We start from the raw sequence: 22725 nt of genomic DNA on the forward strand, positions 1-22725 counted from the left end.
TGGCGATTACCCAACGTATGCCAGCGGTCCGATTTCAACTATCTACATATAAAGTCTAGAGATCCCTAAAAACCAAAATACACCAGGGCATCAAATTGAGTACCTGTGACAATATTAGTGCTCACAACTACATAGTTGTGAGAGAGATAAAAACTAAAGAATGTTTAATGTGGTCATATTAATCGTGGCCGATATGGCCAGGCTAGTTCCTTAATGGTGCTCGTTACCGGAACGTACCGGATCGATATCCAACAAAGGATCATCAACATCAAAAATACACCCAAAAATCTTCGGGGGTGTCTTTATCGTTAAAACAACAACAGTCCAATCGCCGCTTATTTCCCTAAGAGTCGAACTACAGTAACAAATAATTTGCGTATTGTAACAGGAGTAACTCTTACACTTTTGTCTTCCGGAGTACAAAGAAACTCGCATGGTTAGGGGGTGGGGGGGATTCCTTGATATCATGATATGAACTGATTCCCAGGGTCTCTCAGTAAGAAATTGGAAGATTTCGAAAAAGATCTCTATGTTTGATCATCGCATGATACTATTCGTTATAGACTGGGAGAGTGAAATTCTAAACGAACATCTCGGGGTCTATTCAGCACGATAGCCTCGGTAGAATCAAGGCACCCATTCAGTCTGGACCGCCGAGTAAGGGCTATGGAAGGAATTATTCGGGCAGCATACAAAGTTGCCTGCCCAATTTCAAGGAGAAATAAGACCTCCGCCCCGTGGTGGGTTAAAAAACTTAATGATCTCAGATAGAATTTCAAGAAGGCATTCAACGAAGGTCATGAAATAGGTGAGTTCAAGAAGTATGGGACCTCCATGAGGAAATATAAGATTGCAATACGTAGTGCAAAAACTAAATCCTTTGGGGAACATTGCGAATCTACGGAGGAATCAGCAAAGCTTGCAAAGGCTCTAGCCAAAAATTATTCAAATAAGCCCTTTGTTAATCGCGCTCATGGAACGGGAGCAGGATCAGCAGCTGAAATCTGAACATCCTTATAGACGCTCACTTTGCGGATGGCTTCAGAGAAGCACCACAAATAAAAGAAAAGGTACAGTAAGAAGAAATTGACAGGCTAACAGGAATAATGCTGGCAGAAGATAAAATTGCCTGGGCAATAAATAGCTTTTCGCCATATACATAAATCGCCAGGGATTGATGACATTCTCCGCATTATGCGGTAAAAGACTCAAAAATCTTTAGCGAAGTAACTAAAAGATATGTTTTCTATATGCATTCGTTATACAAACATTTCATCCTCTTGGAGGAAAGCAGCAGTGATATTTTTGTGGGAAAAAGAGTATACGATCTGGCCAGTGATTTCAGGCTAGCAAGTCTTATATCTGGGTTTAGGTAATTATTGGAACGATACAAGATGACTGAAGAGCTGGCTCGTAGGGGCTCAGCAGACGGAGGTGACGGAATAACCGGCGTATATGTAGGCATACCCCTGGCGGTAGCCAAGGGGAAAATTCGGAGTTTTTATGTGAACAAAACTCAGCAAAGATGGACGACTACAATTAAAGGAGGACAAGGGGTCTACAGGTTTGATTTAGGGTCGACACCCATTAACTTAATGGGCTTAGCTCTCTTCTAATTTGTGTTGTGCTCCTTTTAATTTTTCCTACCTATTGGCGGGACGGGACCTACATATTTTATGCCGACTACGAACGGCATCTGCTGAAAAGCTTTTCACTGAGAAGCTTTCCATGGCAGAAGTACACTCAGAGTGTTTCCCAAACACTACCGAGGGGAGAACCTGTTAAGAATCCTCACTGAAAAACCTTGTTTTTAAAATTTCTATGTTGATTTGCGCGGGGCGTGAATGAATATTGGAGCACCCATTGCGACGGGGTTTAATATGGATATACCACTGCAGAAGTTGTATAGACGTTACTTCAAAACCGATTTTGGAGCATTTTCTTTGTAAATGCTAGAACGTGTTTAAGGTCTCTTAGAAGCCCCTTTTTGGACTCACGATATAGCACTCGCAGTATGCCTTTTTGAAGCTCGAAGAAAGTACTTTTTCACACAATGCGCGAGAGCTTAACCGAACCTTATAGCGCAGGACTAACCGCCAACCTCCCTAATTCAGCGTGGCATGCGGACCGTTTCTATTGGAATGTTTGCAGCTAGCGGGCATATTCTGATGTATTTGGGTGGAGGATCATCAGAGAAACATGGAGCCTTAAACCGGAAAATAAAACTGATTAGACCACGAAAGTGAGAGACGCGCAGAGCCAGTTAGCTCGGTGAAGTAGCGGCATTTGTCTACGAGTACGAACAAAATAAAGGAGATGAAAGGGGAATCAGACAGAGAAGGTGCGGGAGCGTTAATCCATGTATCCGACCGAGACTGCGAACTGTTAACAGCGGGCTAAATGGCTAAGAAAATGTTCACAGTAAGGCATACCAGTCGCAAGGGGCGATACTTGAAGATTCGGGGGAACAAGATTACGAAAGGCATTAATTGAGTTTACCTGCTGAAGCGGGCCAGTTAACTGTAATCTGGTTTTTACAGTCAATCGAAAGGCCCATCCCGCTTTAAAGCTCCTTTGTCTGGTTGGATTTAAGAGAACAGAAACACTTTGCTGGTATTGTCTTTGAATTTCCAATTGAAAAAAAGCTAGCTTCTTTGGACTAGTGCCACGACATCCAAAAACTTACACTATCATACTAGTTTGTATAGAGACTAGCCTCTTGCCGCACCGATGGTTTGTATTGACACTTCTACAGCTAAAGTGGCTAACGCAAAGTTATTTTTTGTGTCAAGAGTTTGCACGCTTGTAAAAATGTATGTTTGTATGTTTTTTGTGCAAGTATTGAATATAACAAACTGAATTATGTGCGTGCTGATGGTCCGTGAAAACTTGGCTGTGATCGCGATTCTTTTCACACATTCATATGGATTTAAGGTTGCGTGTAAATGTTGCCTTGTTTGTAGGTACATTTTCGCACCAATTGAATTACATTTTAGTGAAAGATTGGTTGGCGGTTATTAACTCGTATTGTTACCGGCTTTGTATCCTAACATGTACATGTACATATAAGTATGTATATAATTATTAAGAATGGTCTGCTTCAGTAATGTAAATCAATATCTCTTTTTTCATAATTTTTTTTTTCAGAAAACATTCTATATACTGAAGTATAAACATGTTAAGGTAACACGTACATCGCAAACATGTGTAAGTATGTATGATTGAATGTAAATCTTAGAGTGTCCCCTCTTCTTCGATTGGATTTACCACTTATGTCGTCTATGGTCGGGCTATTTCCTTAATGGTGCTTTTTCCGAAACGTACCGGTTAATATATGGGAACATCAGCGTCGAAAACACAACAACATGCAAGTCACACAGCAAGTACCGCGCACTACATATGCATAGAAGACAACCGAGAATATGAGATACAGAAACGAGAAATAAATAAGCACCTATCCTAGAAGACTATTCATGAAATCAGGACCCTGGGAGAAATAAGCGAACGAAAAAACTGAGAGTATAAAAGCAGTGCAAGCTAAAGAACATTCGAGCTTTTTGATTTTAAAACGTTGTTGTTGAAGTACTCATATATATTTAACTACCATAGTAGTGCTGTTAGTAAAGAGCATTTTATATACATAATACGCAGAACTATCGAAAGTTCCCAAAATTCGCAACAACATTTGCTAATCAGAAATTGTAAATAAAGCATTTGAACTCACATTGATGAAAAAAGTGTCTTTTGTCATTATGGATGGATTAGGACTTCCCTCTGCTTAATCCATAAATGCATGCTTGTTCATCAAGAGGGTCCTCTAATTTTTCCTACACGCTGAAGAGGGGGGGGGGGGGGGCTTCAGTGACATTGACGTCGGAAAATTTTGTTCCTCCGGTCAGTCAAAGATATGGTTTGTATCGTGCTGGAATACTCTCCATTCAGGACATGCATTAGATATGCCTTGGTTTGATCATGATATGTAAAAGATAATCAACTAAGGGATCCAGATCGAATTTTAGCCAGAGTGAGTCCTGAGACCTTCTTACTTTGCTTGTTTTGCTAGTGTGTGAAATCTAATCATATTGCAATTAGCGCCGATAAGTTTTTTGATACCACAGTCGTATATTTGAAAGACACGACGGGGATACCATCCGTTCCACTATATTTACTTCATTCAGTTTAAGTATTTCAGGTACTCCCAGTTTTAGCTGATTTTGGAAAGATTTTCTAACATCGGCGAGTAAGTGTAGCATAACTGGTTAGATTAGGAACGGATTTAGTACTGATAGCAGGATTCGCCGGTAGGTGTTGACTAATGAATTTCTTCACTCCTTGTTAATGTCATCGGAAGGGCGTTACACCGCCAAGCATAACCACAATGTTATGCATTGCTACTCTCACCCTGAGCTTACAGAGTAATCTAGCTATTAACTTAGAAATCATTTTCGTGAGAAAGAGTTGTCTGTGAAGATGTCCACGCTTAAATAGGTCTGGCCTAGGTGATGGCCCCCACAGATTTTTGATGGTGATTCGAAGGGATCGTGTTTGCTTATTTCTGTACGCTGAACAATCCTTCTGGCAATAGATTTCGAGTCCGAAACACACCACTGATCGCAAAGGTAATTGACTTCATGTTATTGTTGGCCAAAGGGTCCTCATACTAGCAGAGGTGGTGAAGTCTCTGTATCTCCGTTCGATACATTTTTGCTGATCAATAAGTTGCTTTAGAAGTGGTGATTCATAAAGTCGGGTATTATAAAATAACAAAGTGCGGGTAAAAAAATGATTTTGCTTATTTCCTTCCTGGCAGGTTATTAAAAGTAGCCTGATCTCTTCTCCTTGCTGGTTGAGTGAAATGGGTGTTTCCACAGCGCGGGTCACCATTCCCTTTCGAGGACAAGGGGTCGCGTCTTTTAGGGTATCTCAGCCGCATCCAAAATAAGTGAGGGGGACTCGCTGACTCATGGCTAACCCCGTAAATCCTCGGTCCAGCGGATCCGTAATACGGACACGAACCGCCGGCTTCTGTGTTCCCATTTCTGCCCCGTAGCCCACAAAATCGTCCAGTACAAAGCTGGTATACTGCTCCCGGCTCCCTACTCCAGTATGCGAACACAGGATGGGCGATGTCCAGCGAGTGAGTTGATACTACTAGCTGACTAGAAAGGGTCCTGTTATGATACGGATAACCCTTCGATTGCGGGTGCAATGACCCGCGCCATTTAGATTACCTCACCCATGTGCAAGCTCAGCCTTGGCTCCGACCGTAATTGGGCGCGAGCTAAATGGCTTACATCTGTCCTAAATGGTGCACTTCCCCCTAGTACACGGGTCGACCTAAGGAGTTTTGTGAAGAAGCGGCCTCTGCCGGAATGTTATCAGGCCTTATCCCCACAACCCTCCATTATCATCGACGCTTGCTACCACTGATGATCGATTATCTCCCAGTAGGGGTATTCTACGAAACCGTCCGCTCCACCTACTAAGTCTGCCGTTTACTGCTATGCTAGGGGTCTTATTATGTGTAACTCGATTTGAAAGAAATTTATTTTGGATTTGATAGGAAATTTTTATGATTTAATAGTTTCGAGGCGCATTTACTTTCCAAGAGGATGATGGGGTGGCATCATCGAGGAAATTTATGCTTGACTGACCGGTTTTTGTCAGAAGCAGACGAAAGTATTTCGGTGTCGACTCACTTGGATCTCCGGAGGATTTATCCAAGGTTGAGGCCGATCTCATTACAATCAATATCGTTGCTACGTAACCATACTCTGTTGTTATTGTTGTAGCGAAAAGAACACGGGATTGGTATCGATGCTGGTGATACTTTGCTTGATATAGATCCGGTTAGTTCTGGTAACAAGCACCGTTAATATACTGGCCCGATCATCTGCAAATCGATTAAATATGACTACATTGAACCCTCTAGGCCAAAACGCCGTCCCACCCCCTATTTCCATGAGGAACTTGGGCTCGTCTCTGTTGAATATGTTTACGATACATGCATATTTGTAATAGGATTCCCCTTGCGTAGGTGGGATTGGTAATTTGGTTGCGTAAGCTATGAATTAAGCTTATTAACCCCTTGAGTTCTTTACTAGCTATAGCATACATCACCGCTATTTTAGGGCTTATCACAACGGATCGTCATGCTGCTCAATTGAGCTTCCCCTACCAGGGCAGCAAAAACCTAGCCTCCAAGTGTAAGTGATTCTCCGGCAGCTTAACATTCGGCTGTTCTAGCTGTGAAAACAAGAGAAGATGACAAAATGGTTCGCGAATTTCTTCGGTTTTTCGAAACATATTATAACGAATTTAGTGAAACTCCGGTTATTTTACACCTTCTACTAACATTCGTATCGCTAAATTGTTGAATAAATAACTCCAATATTCAAAAATGCAAAATGGTATTTATTAGACTAATTTGAAAGTACTTCACAAGAACACTTATACTTTGCAACAAATAGCGTGCTTAAATCAAATTGATTTCTGACTAATCAGCTTTTGCTGCTTTTATACTCTCTGCCCAAATGTCTAGACGTTTCTTTTAGCGTCTTTTTACCCAGCTTACCACGTCGTTTGAAGCTCCAGAGGAGGACAGGTAAGTCATAAGGTAGTTCGTTCGTCCAGTGTTCGACATCGCTATGCGTCCAACCAAACAAGGAATCCATAGTATAGGATAGGCTTCACATATACCCTGTAAATATCGAGTAAAAGAGAACTTCACTTGTAATTTTCTGAACTTGAGTTGTTAATTTCTGAGCTTAAACTGGAAAAGGTGTAGTATTTGGCGCGAAAAGTATAACACTCCTATGGGATCGAATTTATAGAGATACGAAAATACGAATTTACTTAAAAAAATCTCAGGTTCGTATACTAATATATATGTATACTATTTTCCATTCCTTTGATACTCAGGGGAGCATCTAACTTCCACACTAGTTTTTACAACTTTTTTACCCTTCAAAAAATTTAGCGATTACTCACTAAAGTGAGTGGCCGGCGATTGATCAATTTTGCCTGCATTGGGGTATAATTTATCCTCTATAGTTAGGACCGCACCCGAAAGGCGACAAAGAGCACATATCGAACAGAACACGTAAGGGTTTCAAGGAGAGTAGAAAAGAATATGTTCGAGAGTACACGTGGGGATATAACAAGGACCAGTCCGCCAGGTATAAAAAGATACAACTAGTCTCTCCATAGGATCACACCACCCCATTAAAAGAGATTAAGACTCTCCCGAACTCATTTTTTGCAGGGTTACTACATGCCTACATACATATATGGAACCTAACAAGTCATTGCACCAGTTAAACAGAAGCACTGGAATTTTCTCATAAAAGAATTATTGTGGCAATGAAATTCCTCTCACGTCCTGTGGTGATAGGAAGCATTTATGTGTCTGGGTGGGAGTGTGAATGGAACTTTTTTCATGGCAGCAAGAACACTTCAATTTTTTTACTAATTTCCCTGCTGACCTTTTTATACTCAGTTGAGCAGAGCTCACAGAGTATATTAACTTTGATTGGATAACGGTTGGTTGTACAGGTATAAAGGAATCGAAATAGATATAGATTTCCATATATCAAAATCATAAGTATCGAAACAAATTTGATTGAGCCATGTCCGTCCGTCCGTCCGTCCGTTAACACGATAACTTGAGTAAATTTGGAGGTATCTTGATGAAATTTGGTATGTAGGTTCCCTGGCACTCATCTCAGATCGCTATTTAAAATGAACGAAATCGGACCATAACCACGCCCACTTTTCGATATCGAACATTTCGAAAAACACAAAAAGTGCGATAATTCATTACTAAAGACGGATAAAACGATGAGACTTGGTAGGTGAGTTTAGCTTATGACTGGCAATAGAAAATTAGTAAAATTTTGAACAATGGGCGTGGCAGCGCCCACTTTTAAAAGAAGGTAATTTAAAAGTTTTGCAAGCTGTTATTTCGCAGCTGTTGAAGATATCATGACGAAATTTGGCAAGAACGACCACGCCCACTTTAATAAACATTTTTTTTTTAAATCAAATTTTAACAAAAAACTGAATATCTTTACAGTATATAAGCAAATGATGTCAACATTCAACTCCAGTAATGACATGGTGCAACAAAAAACAAAAATAAAAGAAAATTTCAAAATGGGCGTGGCTCAGCCCTTTTTCATTTAATTTGTCTAGGATACCTTTAATGCCATAAGTCGAACAAAAATTTACCAATCCTTGTGAAATTTTGTAGGGGCTTAGATTCTAGCACGGTAACTACTTTCTGTGAAAAAGGGCGAAAACGGTTGAAGCCGCGCCCAGTTTTTATACACAGTCGACCGTCTGTCCATCCGCTCGACCGTTAACACGATAACTTGAGCAACCATCGATATATCTTTACTAAACTCAGTCCACGTATTTATCTGAACTCACTTTGTATTGGTATAAAAAATGGCCGTAATCTGACTATGACCACGCCCACTTTTTCCATTTCGAAAATTACGAAAAATTCAAAAAAAGGCATATTTCTATACCAAATGCGAAAAAAGAGATGAAAAATGGTAATTGGATTGGTTTATTGACGCAAAATATAACTTTAGAAAAAAACTTTGTAAAATGGGTGTGATACCTACCATATTAAGTAGAAGAAAATGACAATGTTCAGGGCGGAATCAAAAGCCCTTGGAATCTTGGCAGGAATATTGTTCGTGGTATGACATATATAAATAAATTAGCGGTACCTGACAGATGATGTTCTAGGTCACCCTGGCCTACATTTTGGTCGATATCTCGAAAACACCTTCACATATACAACTACCACCACTCTCTTTTAAAACCCTCATTAATACTTTTAATTTGATACCCATATCGTACAAACATATTATAGAGTCACCCCTAGTCCACCTTTATGGCGATATCTCCAAAAGGCGTCCACCCATAGAACTACGGCCCACTCCCTTTTAAAATACTCATTAATACCTTTCATTTGATACCCATATCGTACAAACGCATTCTAGAGTCAACCCTGATCTACCTTTATGGCGATATCCCTAAATGGCGTCCATCTATAGAACTATGGCCCACTTCCTCTTATAATTCTCTTTAATACTTTCCATTTGATACACATGTCATACAAACACATTCCAGGGTTACCCTAGGTTCATGTTCCTACATGGTGATTTTCCCTCACTTTGTCTCCACAGCTCTCAACTGAGTATTTAATGTTCGGTTACACCCGAACTTAGCCTTCCTTACTTGTTCCTTTATAAATTTTTTGCTGAATATATAGTTACACTTTTTGTTTGCTCACCTTTTGGATTTGAAATTCACAATAAAAGGTAAAATGAAGGTAAAAATGATGAAATTCAAGGGCAACAACTATTGATAAATATTCAAAACCAGCAGGGTACCCGGCGGTGCTAGGGTTGGGATGATTAGGGAGAGATTAGTTCTCAATAAGAGGGTGTATTTTTACGCATTACATCCCGTTACTCAAAGTTAAGCAATCAGTATATAAGATTTTATTGATCTTCTTCAAATCCATCTCCCAATTTTTCTCATTATTTCCCTTTATAATTTCCTTATCTCTTCTTCTTTTTTTTACACGCTCTACCTATCTCCTTCTTTTTTCTTAGATCCCCGTTCCTCTAATTTATCATTCTTTGCTTTATTTTTATACTCAGCTGACCAGAGCTCACAGAGTATATTAATTTTGTTCGCATAACGGTAATCCGTAACGGCATAAACTAATCGAGATAGATATAGACTTCTATATATCAAATTGATCTGGGTGAAAAACGAAATTCATTTAGCCATGTCCGTCCGTCCGTCCATCTGTCCGTACGCCTGTAAACACGATAACTTGAGTAAATTTTGAGGTATCTTGATGAAATTTGGTATATAGGTTCCCGGCCCTTAATCTTAGATCACTATTTAAAATGAACGAAATCGGTCTCATTTTACTGTATGTGTGCTAGATAAAAATTAGCGAAATCGGATGACGAACACGCCCACTTTTAAAAAAATTTTTTTTTTAAAGTCAAATTTTAACAAAAAATTTAATATCTTTACACTATAAAAGTATATTATGTCAACATTCGACTCCAGTAATGATATGGTGCAACAAAATACAAACATAAAGGAAAATTTCAAAATTGGCGTAACTCCGCCTTTTTTCATTTAATTCGTCTAGAATACTTTTAATGCCATAAGTCGAACAAAAATTAACCAATCCTTGTGAAATTTGATAGGGACATAGATTCTATGACGATAACTGTTTTCTGTGAAAATGGGCGAAATAGGTTGAAGCCACGCCCAGTTTTTATACACAGTCGACCGTCTGTCTTTCCGCTCGGCCGTTAGCACGACAACTTGCGCAAAAAACGATATATCTTAGCTAAACTTAGTTCACGTACTAATCTGAAGTCACTTTATCTTGGTATAAAATATGGCCGAAATCCAACTATTATATCGCCCACTTTTCCGATATCGAAAATTACGAAAAATGAAAAAAATGCCATAATTCTGTACCAAATATGAAAAAAGACATGAAACATGATAATTGGATTGGTTTATTGACGCAAGATATAACTTTAGAAAAAACTTTGTAAAATGGGTGTGACATCTACCATATTAAGTAGAAGAAAATGAAAAAGTTCTGCAGGGCGAAATCAAAAGCCCTTGGAATCTTGGCGGGAATACTGTTCGTGGTATGACATATATAAATAAATTACCGTTACCCGACAGAAGATGTTCTGGATCACCCTGGTCCACATTTTGGTCGATATCTCGAAAACGCCTTCACATATACAACTAAGGGCTACTCCCTTTTAAATCCCTCATTAATACTTTTAATTTGATACCCATATCGTACAAACACATTCTAGAATCACCCCTGGTCCACCCTTATTGCGATATCTCGAAAAGGCGTCCACCTATAGAACTAAGGCCCACTACGTTTTAAATAATCACTAACACCTTTCATTTGATACACATGTCATACAAACACATTCCAGGGTTACCCTAGATTCAAACTTGCAGTTTCAACAGGGTGGACCAGAGTGATAGGTAAGAGTTTAACCTCTTACAGTACCCAGATGGAAGTCGAGCTAGTTTGACGCGCGTCTCTCTAGGGAGAGTGCGTTCCTCTTATGCGTTGTGCTTGCAATATCTGAGCATTTAAGCATGAAGTGATAACATGACTCCACCATGTCATTCTCTGTGCAATTAAGGCAGTTGTGGTTGTCTATAATACTGAGTCGCACTTAGCTGGTCCCATCTAGTTTAACCAATTTAGGTGCATACGACAAGTGGCAAGCCTTGTTCCAAAGTTCTTGTCAGCATACACCTCCACTTCGCACGTACTAGCTCTAACTGATAAATCCCTGTGATAATTACCAATCAATGCTCTATGCTCTGGCACCAAAATATTATTCAATAAAAAGTAGCTTGCTGCTGCCATGAGCGTTTTAAAACAGCCACCGACTTTGCTCGACCGCACAATTTTGATAACGGCCTGACTGTCCAAAGATATGTTGAACTATCCCGTCCACCGAATCCTTGATAGCTGCAAGTTACGCTTGGAGTTCGCTGCATTGTACACGCAGCTAAAATTTCCGGGTAACTCGGAGTTGCTGCCAGTATACTCCCCCTCAAAGCTTGGCATCCAGCTTTCGGATATACCCAAACACGCTCACCAGAGCTCGGTGTGAGTTGTTGTGAAGGTAACAGCCGAGGCAAAACCTGACGCTCAATAATCTGTCCTTTTAGGGATTAAGTCAAAATTAGTGAGAATGCTGTATTGCATATTTTAATGAAATATAACTCCCGCGTATTGATACCAAATTACGGCCCGGGGCCGCCCTCCCTGATCATGGACATTAGTTGCACGGTTTCTAGTATGTTACACCAGATTGAAACTCCATAAGGGAGGATCGGCTTGACCACTATCTCATACAGCTATTGTACACCCTTGGAGAAAGCACCCAGCGTTTGCCAATGTCCATACGGCAGCAATATAAAGCCCTTTGTCTGATGTTGGGGAGTTTGGAGCGGTAAAAATTATGATCAAGCGTATCGTAGAAGGCAGAAATGAAATGCCGCCGATAACAAATTGGAAACACTCCGATATCAAATCGATAACAAATCGATAACAATCCCATAACAAATTGGTAACACTTCGATAACAAAATGTTAACTTTTTCATACAATATCAATAAAATAAATAAATAAATAAATAAAAGCGAGATATACCACCGGGGAGATTAGGGCCCAGCTTTTGCATTATGCTCCTTTAAGTTTTCTCTACTCGATAGCTTTTGAAAAAAAGCTATAACTCATTGATTCAAAAATAATAATAACTTTTTGGTAACAAATTGATAGCACTGCGATAAGAGATCCATAATTTTTTGATTAAAAATCGGAATTGTTTCGATGAAATACCGTCCCTATGATGAAATATCGATTAATTTTCGATAACTCTTCTATAACAAATGTATAAGGCTTCGATTCACTCCCAATTTAATTAACGAATCAGTCTACGTCTTTATAGCGATGAGTGTGCAGCAAGCGACCACTTCATTAGACGAGTTTTCTTATCTCTCTCTTGCGACCATCCTCCAGTCTTCATAAACTTCCCGGAAGACCATACCTTACCATTTTCCTTACAACGGCCTAGATTTGTAGTCACCTTTGTCGCATTGTGATTGACAAGCAGGTTAGGGGGCTTCGAATATACCCGCGGCAGGTATGCCTGTCATAAAAGGCAACTGAAATACCAAATTGATTCAAGCGGTTGTGTAGCGGAACCCTTTTAAGGGGTTGCCAAACGCAATATATAGCTTCTCCAACCCAATTATCAAACTCATCTACCCGTAGCGAATCCTGTTTCATTAACAGCCGAGGCTCTGCCGACCTCAAGTTCCTCATGGATCTAGGGGTTGGGACGGCGGGATGACCTAGAAAGTTTCATGTGGTCATACCAAATCTTCCCCGAGATGGTCGGGCTAGTACGTTAATGGTGCTTTTTACCGGAACGTACCGGATCTGCATCACCAAAGGACAATCAACATCGATAACACTCCCCAAGAACTTCGGGGAGTGTCATCGCTACAAAAATAACAACAACAACAAGCAACATTTCATTAGAGTTTTTTATAAGACGCTGAGCTACAAATTCGCTTGTAAATTCGCAAGGATTATTTTCAACTACTTAAAAATTTCTTTTATACAAATTTTTTTGTTTATTTTTTACTCAAAGTGTATGAGACAATGAAGAATGTGAAATAAAAATGTGTGGGGTGTGCAAGTATTATAGCACCAAATGTCTATTTTATTTGCATAGGTACAAAAGTACTTGCGCTACATGCATACATACATAAAAGTCATGCTCGCCTATATACCAAGCTTTTTTTACTCGCTTGATTGGCGTTACGTTGCCTCTTTGTCTTCCTGTCTTCCTGTATTTTTTGCTTCCTTTTTTCATTTATTCTTCTTATTATTTCTCTTTATATTCACTTGCAAACAATTCGACTAGAATAGGTTTTGGCTCGGTACCTGTTTATTCTTTTCTAAGTAGAGAATACTGCTTGCGCCCCGTTAATGTAAACCTGTGGTGCACAAAGCCAGGAGAGCTTCAAATACAAATACAACATTTTTTGTAGTAGTATGAGTGCACAAAGAGAATGGAGATGCAAAATTTGAGCATAGAATTTACGTATGAGATGTTTACTGCTTGAAGTACAAGCGAAAACTGATTTACTGCTTGCTCTGTTCATACTCTGTCGCTGCGCTCACACGACACGTAGGTGAACACCGAATATAGTTTCGACGATCTACGAAGCTCTTTGGGCATCTCCGATCTAAATGCTCAACGATCCAATTAAGGTTTAAGCGTTACTGGAATAGCTTGCTACAAATCGACAAGAGAATCGGAACGTAGACACTTTTACTTGAAAAATGCATACACGGAAACTGAAATTGTTGTTTTACCGCTTGGTGGAAATCAATGAGGAAAGGAGTCGTATTAGGGAAGCTTGCTACTCCTACATATTTTCGTGTGCGTTTAGCGACGAATTGTGATGGTATCCCGTCAAGAAATATTATTTCCCTGTAAAGATGTTACAAAAGTAAAGTTAGATATCGCCTGATAATATCGCCTCGAACCAGTCGCTGGTGGATGCCGATAACCGCACTCGATTCAAGTCCCATAAGGAAAACAGTCAATCAGACATCAATGCAGCTGCAGACCTGCAGAAATGTAGACCATTTGGACAGTTGCATGAATCCAACTTCCTATAGAGACGAACGCGATCACTTCGCACAACAAAGAAGCAGAACTACGAACATAGACGGAGAGAATGATGCCCCATCGGGTTAGGGGGCTTAGAATATATCCGCGGCAAGTATGCATGTCGTAAGACCAAATTGAGTCAAGGGGTTGTGTAGCGCAACCCTCTCAAGGAGTTGCCAGCGCAAGATATAGCTTATGCAACTTAATTGTCAACCTCAGCTACACGTGGCGAATCTTGTTTCATTAACAGCCGAGGCTCTGGCGACCCCGAACTGCTGATGGATCTAGGGAGTGGGAGGGCGGTTTGGCCTAGAAGGTTTGATGTGGTCATACCAAATTGTTCCCGAGATGGCTGGGCTAGTACCTTTATGGTGCTTGTTACCGGAGCGTACTCTACAACAACAACAACAACGAAAATAATGACGCCTAGTCTTAACTCCACTCTGGCTTTTTCTAGTAAAGAAATATTCTAACTCAAACTTTCAAACAAAGGTTTTCCTTCCACTTCAATAAAGTTAAACTCGCAGCGCCCTAACATCGGCCACCATTCGCCAGATGTTAGGCATCCCCTATTGTCCTAGTCTCCGTTCTTACCATGAACCGGCATTAGTCATCAATCGTTAATTTCACAATAACCCCGACTAGAAGAAACTCGCTGTTACAGGCTTATTCGATTCTGGATCGGTTGAGTGCTACACTTATACTTCGATTTTAAAAGTTAAGCCATCTTATGAAATTGGCTTCGATATTTTCGTTCTCGCGTTTTTTGTTTCGATATTTATGGTTCACCCTTAACATTTGAAGGCACCCTTTATCTGGTACTGTTCCGCGTTATACTTATAAGTGTAGCGGCCGTGTCTCCGATGCACACCGCAGCCCAATTCGAAAGTGCACGATCTTTTTTTTTTTTTTGATGCTTTATTTCCATCATTTTCCGGTTGTGTTGGCAACACAAACCGAAAAGCAAACATTTTTTGCAACCACTTAAACAAGGTAAATCAGCTTTTGATTTTATGCTGAAGTCTTTTGTGTTCGCTCGATTGCTGGTCGTTGCGGTGACGAAAGCTCACTACACCGACTACAGACTGAATCAATTCACTTACTAATTTGTACTTACATAGACAGGTTGTGGATATGAAACTATGGATATGAACTAACCGGAAGAGCAAGAAACCAAATGGGTAGGCGGTTGAGTTGAGTTGAGTCGAAAGAGTGGGGGAGTATCGCATGCGAGGGTGCAAGAGAGCAGCAAGCTACCACTTGAAAGAATTAAATGCACATTTCACCGGTATTGTTGCTACTTCTTCTCATCTACCAACCCCTGCTTAATCCTGCACCCCGACCACACATGCACACGCTACTTGGAAACGAATTTGCAAAGACGATGTCAAGTGTCGCAGTCAATTTAAAATGATGAATTTACAAAGCTCGCGACGAAATTGAACAGGCGAAAAAATTGGAAATAAGACGAGATGCTTTTAAATGCTAATTGTTTCTGTTGTTATTACGTCATTTGCTATTGTCGCTGTTCTTTCTTGTTTTTTCTGTTTCTGCTTCGGCTCAACAAACTTTTGTAAATTGCTCAGCTTTTGGTGACAGTTGGTTGTGTGATGCGCTTATTGATAAACCAACTGCAATTCAAATGCCGTTAGCGAACACCACAGGGTTCGTACAAATAATGAAAGGCATTCAAGTTGAATGTCTCTATTCTGAATTGGTTTTGTAATTTCTCACCAAAAAAAAAGATTATTTGTAAATATGTACTGTGCTTCTTGTGGTGCACTCACTTGACACTGTTGTTGTTGTTGTTGCTGTTATTGTTGACTCTCCCTGAAGGCCTTGGGGAGTGTTATCGATGTTGATGGTCCTTTGCCGGATGCAGATGTACTTTCCGGTACCCAGCCCGACCATCTCGGGAGCGATTTTTAAAACCGCATGCGACTTTCAAGGCTATACCGCCCTCCCACCCCTAGATCTTTGAGGAGTTCGAAGTCGCCAGAGCCTCGGCTGTTAATGAAACAGGATTCGCCACGGATAGGTGGGGTTAATATTGGGGTTGGAGACCTATATATATTGCGTTACACAACCCCTTGAATCTGTTTGGTCTTTTAGTCGTCTGTTACGACAGGCATACCTACGGCGGGTATATTCTAATCCCCTAACCCGTTGGGAGACTCACTTGACACTGAATGTACTCGGTCCATCCATTGCGTATTTGTTTACAGAATGAGCTGTGTTGAAACATACATATGTCCTACAGTTATTCTTCGATAAAAGAAAGCACAATACATATTAAGCGACACCTAATCCCTTTTGAATCTGGATAGGAGCATAACTGCTGACATTTCAAGCTCAAAGTTCGAGTGGAATTTTCCTTCTTCTAAAAAAACGTTCAGTCATCTGGCGGTTCTTATTGACGGAGGGGACAACGCTAACTTCTGCTAGATAAACGCAGCTGAACACTTTTAGGACGGGCAACTCCACATTGGTGAGCCCATTACAATGGCACTTTGTGGCAACTCACGACGAACAGGGCACAATGTATTCAGTATGAGTTTGCCCTCTTCAGAAAAGATTTTCCTTGATGATTCGAACTTTGAGAGAGAGGCTAGTGGAGAATCAGTGGAGTCGATAGATGATCGAACGGCGAGTTCGAACTTAGAGAAGGTGTGGATAAGAGTAAGAATCGGAGGGAGTACAAGCGCCTCTCTAACGTCAAGCATTATCCAACTATTGGGAGTTTTAGTCGACCTAAAATTCTTGATAATGTAAAAAATATTGATTCATGGCCGATCTGATTAGGGTAGGGCCCTAGGATAAGGCCATGACAACGGCACTTGGTGGCAACTCACGACGAACAGGGCAAAATGGGTTTAGCGTGAGTTCCACAAAAGCGGTGTTTGCCCTCTTAAGAAATGATTTTACGTTGATTAAGTATTATACAACTATTGGGAGTCTTAGTCGACCCAAAAATCTTGCACTGCAAAAAATCTGATTGATACTGGGCCGATCTGAGAAGAGTAAGGTCCTAGGAGAAATGAAGTGGTAACAAACATGCTAGTTGCATGGATGAGACACCTATATCTATAGTTGGAAGACAATAGGGAGGAAGAAAGTTACCAGAAATCTGCAAAGCAAAATTCGAAGCCCAATTGTGGTAGTATGCCAAGAATAGCAAAGTCAACGGATGAATAGGTGAACGAGCCAAAGGCTAAGAATTCGGAACGCTTTGACTCCTGCTTTACCCTAACGACTTTAGCGTTAATTGATCGTAGAGATTCCTCGTAGCAGATCCACGCCGAAAGGTGTACCTCCTTAGTGTAATGATCAGTATTATTGCGGTGTAAGGAGAATACGTTGATAACGTGCAAAACTACCGAAATCTTGGGACTGCTAAAGGGTGTTGTTTTAAAGGCTAGTCAAAATCAGACTGTAAGCGGTAATAGAGGCTGCTGATACGATACCACAGTCCACCGCTCAATGGCCTAAAGAGCTTAAAGGCGACTTAAGTCAACAGACCCGATAATTTAAAAGGTCAAACAAGAAGGCGTTGGGACCGGAGCATTCTGAATTCAAAAAACTGCTCACATCCATAACTTTGTTCTAATCCTAGGCTTGCGTTTCGTGGTCACAACAAAAAAATAAAAGTATCAAATCACAAGCACTAGCCTATATCTTCCATATTTACAAGAAGACGGAGGATATCTTCAACACCGAGTTTATGAAAATGTTCTAGGTCCTGGTAAGTACTTATCTGTATCAGAAGGAGAGATGTGCTTAAGAGAACAATTATAACACGCTTGAATCATGCGAGGTAAAATGGTATCTCAGTAAACTATTGCTAGAGAATCGGAAAGAAGAAGAAGACTTGAAGACATACATGTAAGAGAGCGAAACATAGCCTGCTGATGCTGCGGGTGGCATCAAGCGAACACTTTCTTATTCTTGAGGACTAGTCGTTTGGCATGACACTCATCACAGAGCCATGGCTCACAGCCGGACACGACGTCACCTTGTAGGTTTTTTTTTTTGATATATCGCAAGGCTCCATACAACACATAGTATGCACAGCGAACTTGAATAGTTCGGAAATTTTAAGACTTACATCAACTTCATTAATTAGCGCTTAGCCGCTAAACGATTTTGGCCAGCTGGCGCTGTTTCGCGATAACTCACGACAATTAGGAACCTCAAAGGGTGTCAAATCTTAATCCACTTGCCTCTCTTAACTAAGTAGCGGTGTAGGAAATATATCGTTCATCCGCATAACGTGATCTAGGCAGCGAAGCCTTTGAATTTTGATTCGCTGCACTTTCTTTCAAGTTGATGGTGTTATTCAAAATTTGGTAAATTCTTATCAGCATTTCACGGAACTTAAATTCAGACATCGCATCTTACAACCAACTTCTCTCAGACGCTACTAAGAAGTCGACAAAAGATGGTGAGTGTCGAGAAGACTGATGATAACTTCTCCAAGGTCTGGCGCATCGTGAAGATTTGACGTCTAAAGTCGCCCCGGTAGTCGCCGTGGTGTGATGGTAGCGTGCTCCGACTACCCCACCGAAGATCCTGGGTTCACGCCCCGGGCAAAACAGCATTGAAATTAAAACAAGGGTTTTTTTCAATTAGAATAAAGTTTTTCTAAGCGGTGTCGCCCCTCGTCAGCGTTTGGAAAGCACTCCATGAGTATTTCTGCCATGAAAAGCGCTCAGTGATAACTCATCTGCCTTGCAGATCGCGCTCGGAGTCGGCATAAAACAAGTAGATCGGGATTCCGTCCTTTGTAGGAAAAATTAAAAGGGATACGACGCAAATTGGAAGAGAGGCTTGGGCTAAAATCTCTTTGGAAGTTATCGCGCGCCTTAAATTTATTTAAATTTTTTTTTTGAGCCGCCCAGATAACATCCAGTCAGTATGTTGACAAACGTATCCAGCCTTTAGCGCGATATTAAGCATTTTTATTAACTGGCGCGGCTTGCGATATCGCCTTTTTTGTGTATTGTGCATAGTACACTTAGGTTCCAATCTGGAGGCATATGCTCATCCGACCATGTTTATCATAGCAGTTTATGCATACTCTGTACCAACTCTTCGCCTCCCTGCTTGAAAAGTTCGGCCATTCTCAGTTCGTATATTCGGGTGCCGGATCGTATTTTCCACCTACGGCGGTTTGCTTGTTGGCTTCCTCTCCCTCGCAAGCTAGCAATGAGGAGAATTGTTCGCACCACAACTTAAGCGCACTCTGTAAGTCAATTATCAGATCTTCATTATCATTTCTGCAGGATTCTGCCCCGTTCTTGAAATTTTCCGTCATTCGCCGGATTTTTCGGTACCTTTTTCGGACTTTATACCCATGTTTTTTCCTTCTAAATAGAAGTCTATCCTTATTCTTCGGTCTCAAGATAACAGCTTATGAAATTTTAGAAAAGTTTACAATAATTCACGACACAATTTCAAAAGTATCATAATTTTTATACCGTAAGTTGTCTGCACTAAACAACAACAACAATAACAATAATGTCATTGAATTTTGTAACCTAAATTGGTAAATTGTCATATAAAAATTAATAAAAGTGACAAAATTAAATTTAATACAATAACTTAAAAAGTAAGCAAATGAAAGAAGAAAAAATTTTGAACAAAAGCAGAGTCAATGAACAAAAACGATTTAAGCGCAAATGCAAAGTGAATTTTACAAAAGTTACGGCATCAATTAAAAGCACTGCTCACCTGGCAACAACGAGAAATAGAAAGCGCGTTGATGTCCGCACCAATGCCTCCCCGCATAGTTAAAATGCTAAAGGCCAACCAACCCCAATCAACCAATCCAATGCGAAATCATTGTTGCCACAACGCGCAGTGACATCGAATTTTTGCATTAACTTGCGATTTGGTACGGCTGTTGCCATTAAAAAGGGGATTACACAAACAACAACTATGCACAGCTTCTGCGTTTTGGAAAATCTCGCATGGCGTTGGATTAATCAGTGCTGGAGTACGCCAAAAAAAAAAAACAATTTTACTCCTTTTAAGCTGCAATTGCTGCGTTATCGTTAGAGATTTTATCATAAACTTTGCTTGCTTCGCACTCCACACACAAAATTTAAAGCTTAGCGTTACGAATGAGCTCGTTTATCAGAGCATTGAAACATGCATGAATTTTCGGTTGGTTGCAACCATAGTTGTCACTTTGGTTCATTGAGCGGAAAAATGGTCCGTCCTTTCTGGGTATATTTCCTGTCATTGGTACCTTTGCTCTGGACATCATATCACTTAAATCACGCCCTTTATGTGTATGCCAATTGGGAGCAACAGAGGAGGTAAAATCTTCGGTCGCCTGCAACTCTGAAATAAATGGAGGTCTTTTCCTTCCTCTACTGTCAAATACTGGTGCCGATGGTGATACTTTTTTGGTTAAATTGTCTTAAGTCATTTGCACAACTTTACCTAGCCAACCACAATAAGGACCCTAAGGTTAGGTAAGGTTGAAATTGTCGGTCAAATAAGACCTCACATATACTGAATGTGTCCACAGTGTTACCAGATTTTTTTGAAGTCCAAAAGGAAAAAGCACAATTAGTTTACCATACTTATGTTATAGGATAACTTCCTCCTCTTGGAAAATACTAGAACATTTCTAGCAGGACACGACCTTTCCTTCCTGATGCTCGCGCTTCCTATATCTGCTGTTACTGACGGGACCTAACTTAGAGGCATGTGACGCCAGAAGGCAGTGTCTAGTTAGTATGCCCAACGTGAGGTCTTCAGAGATATGAGCAACTTTGTGAGTCTAACGTCATAGCATTAGCACATGACCTTAGAAGTTTTGCAGCGAGTGCTGAACGCTTCTTTACCAACTCATAGGCCTGCCCCTTCCGTTCTGTCCCTTTGTGACTGGGGACCCAGTATTAATGTATGATCCGACCTGAGCGAAATCTCCACAATGCTTCTTTGCATTCTAGGACCATTCTTGATAAAGTACTGTTTGAGGTTAATGCCCGGCTATCAATATATGTGCGAGTCAACCCGTACAATATGCATATACTGGGTCCAAGAAAAGGACCCTTAATTTTATTGAGAAACTTTATCTCAAAAGCTCCATGGTCCATCGCATCTCCTTTCGACATCATTCATGATCCAGAGCTATAAATCCACACACATTTCAAAGGGACTTAGATTGTGATTTTTTTTAGTAAGTAGAAGATTTTTCAATCCACGGTAAGTCCATGTCCAGGGTTACCAGAAGTTTATTGCACGATGAAACTGAAAAACCTCATCAGAAACCAGAAGCTATACTACCCAAAATGAAACTACGTCCTCTTGGCAAATATTTGAGCTTTCTAGGATCTATGTTACTTGCTGCTCCTAGACCTGACAGCTGTGCGTTTCCTGGCAGCTCAAGTTTTATACTAAAAGCGTGCGATACAAGAAGACGGCAGTGTGCAGTCAACTTAACTATCATGAGCCCACAGTCATCTCCTTTTAACGACAATAATAACCTTTGAGAACTTGAGTGCTAGGCTAACATTTTTTCTGTTCATTGGGAACGGTTAACATAAATTCCAATCTGCGGGCTTGCACACGTCCAATCATCTTTCGCATAGCAGTTGAAGCCTCTGCTTTACCAGCACTTTGCCTCCGTGTTTGATCAGCCCAGCGTTCATTGTTATCCGACGCTTTGCTATTCTCACTTCCGTCACGAAGGATCGGGGTATCCGTTTCACTATCTTCCTCGCATTCTAGAAATAAGGAGGGGCGCTGACTACACAGCGTAAACACACTGCGTACGTCAGTTACCAGTTCGTCATTAGCATACCAATGCGAATATGTCCTGGTAATGAAACCTTCTTTGAACCGTCGGATATTTTGACAGAATTTTCGTTCATTATTCCTAAATTTGAGCATAAGGAGGATAATGTTAACCAACGTCATATTATTTCGGAGTATGCGCGATATTCCTAATCATACACATTTTTGGACACCAATGGTGTCCGCAGCGGAGATACATAATGAGAGAGAACAGGGTTAGTCTACATCGTTTGTTTTTCTTTCAATAACCCTGCATTGAATTCTGGTTCCCTTCGAACCTCCTGCGTGCCTTTTCCTTCACGAGTTCATCAACCAGGTGGGCATCTGCAAGAGTGTGCCAATTATCAGGAAAGCTCCTAAATCGGGGTTTTTAAAACTTTTGACGTGGTGTCGTCAGAAAAAATAGGTCTCATCCGAGGTTTATTGGCAAGTTTTTTATTGGAAAGGAATTAAATGTGATACGTCCCAAGCATACATAAGTTAAAACCGGCTACGTAGTTGGGGCTTTTGTCGCCTCTTACGACCTGAATGAACTACTGAGGGAATATTCTAAGTTTCCATAATTCACTCGGGTTGATATTGTGGCGAATTAGAGGGGCTGTGCCGAAAAATGAGTTTTTCAGCTTTAA

This window comes from Eurosta solidaginis, chromosome 2, assembly GCF_040869045.1.
Source record: "Eurosta solidaginis isolate ZX-2024a chromosome 2, ASM4086904v1, whole genome shotgun sequence".
Lineage (NCBI taxonomy): Eukaryota > Metazoa > Arthropoda > Insecta > Diptera > Tephritidae > Eurosta > Eurosta solidaginis.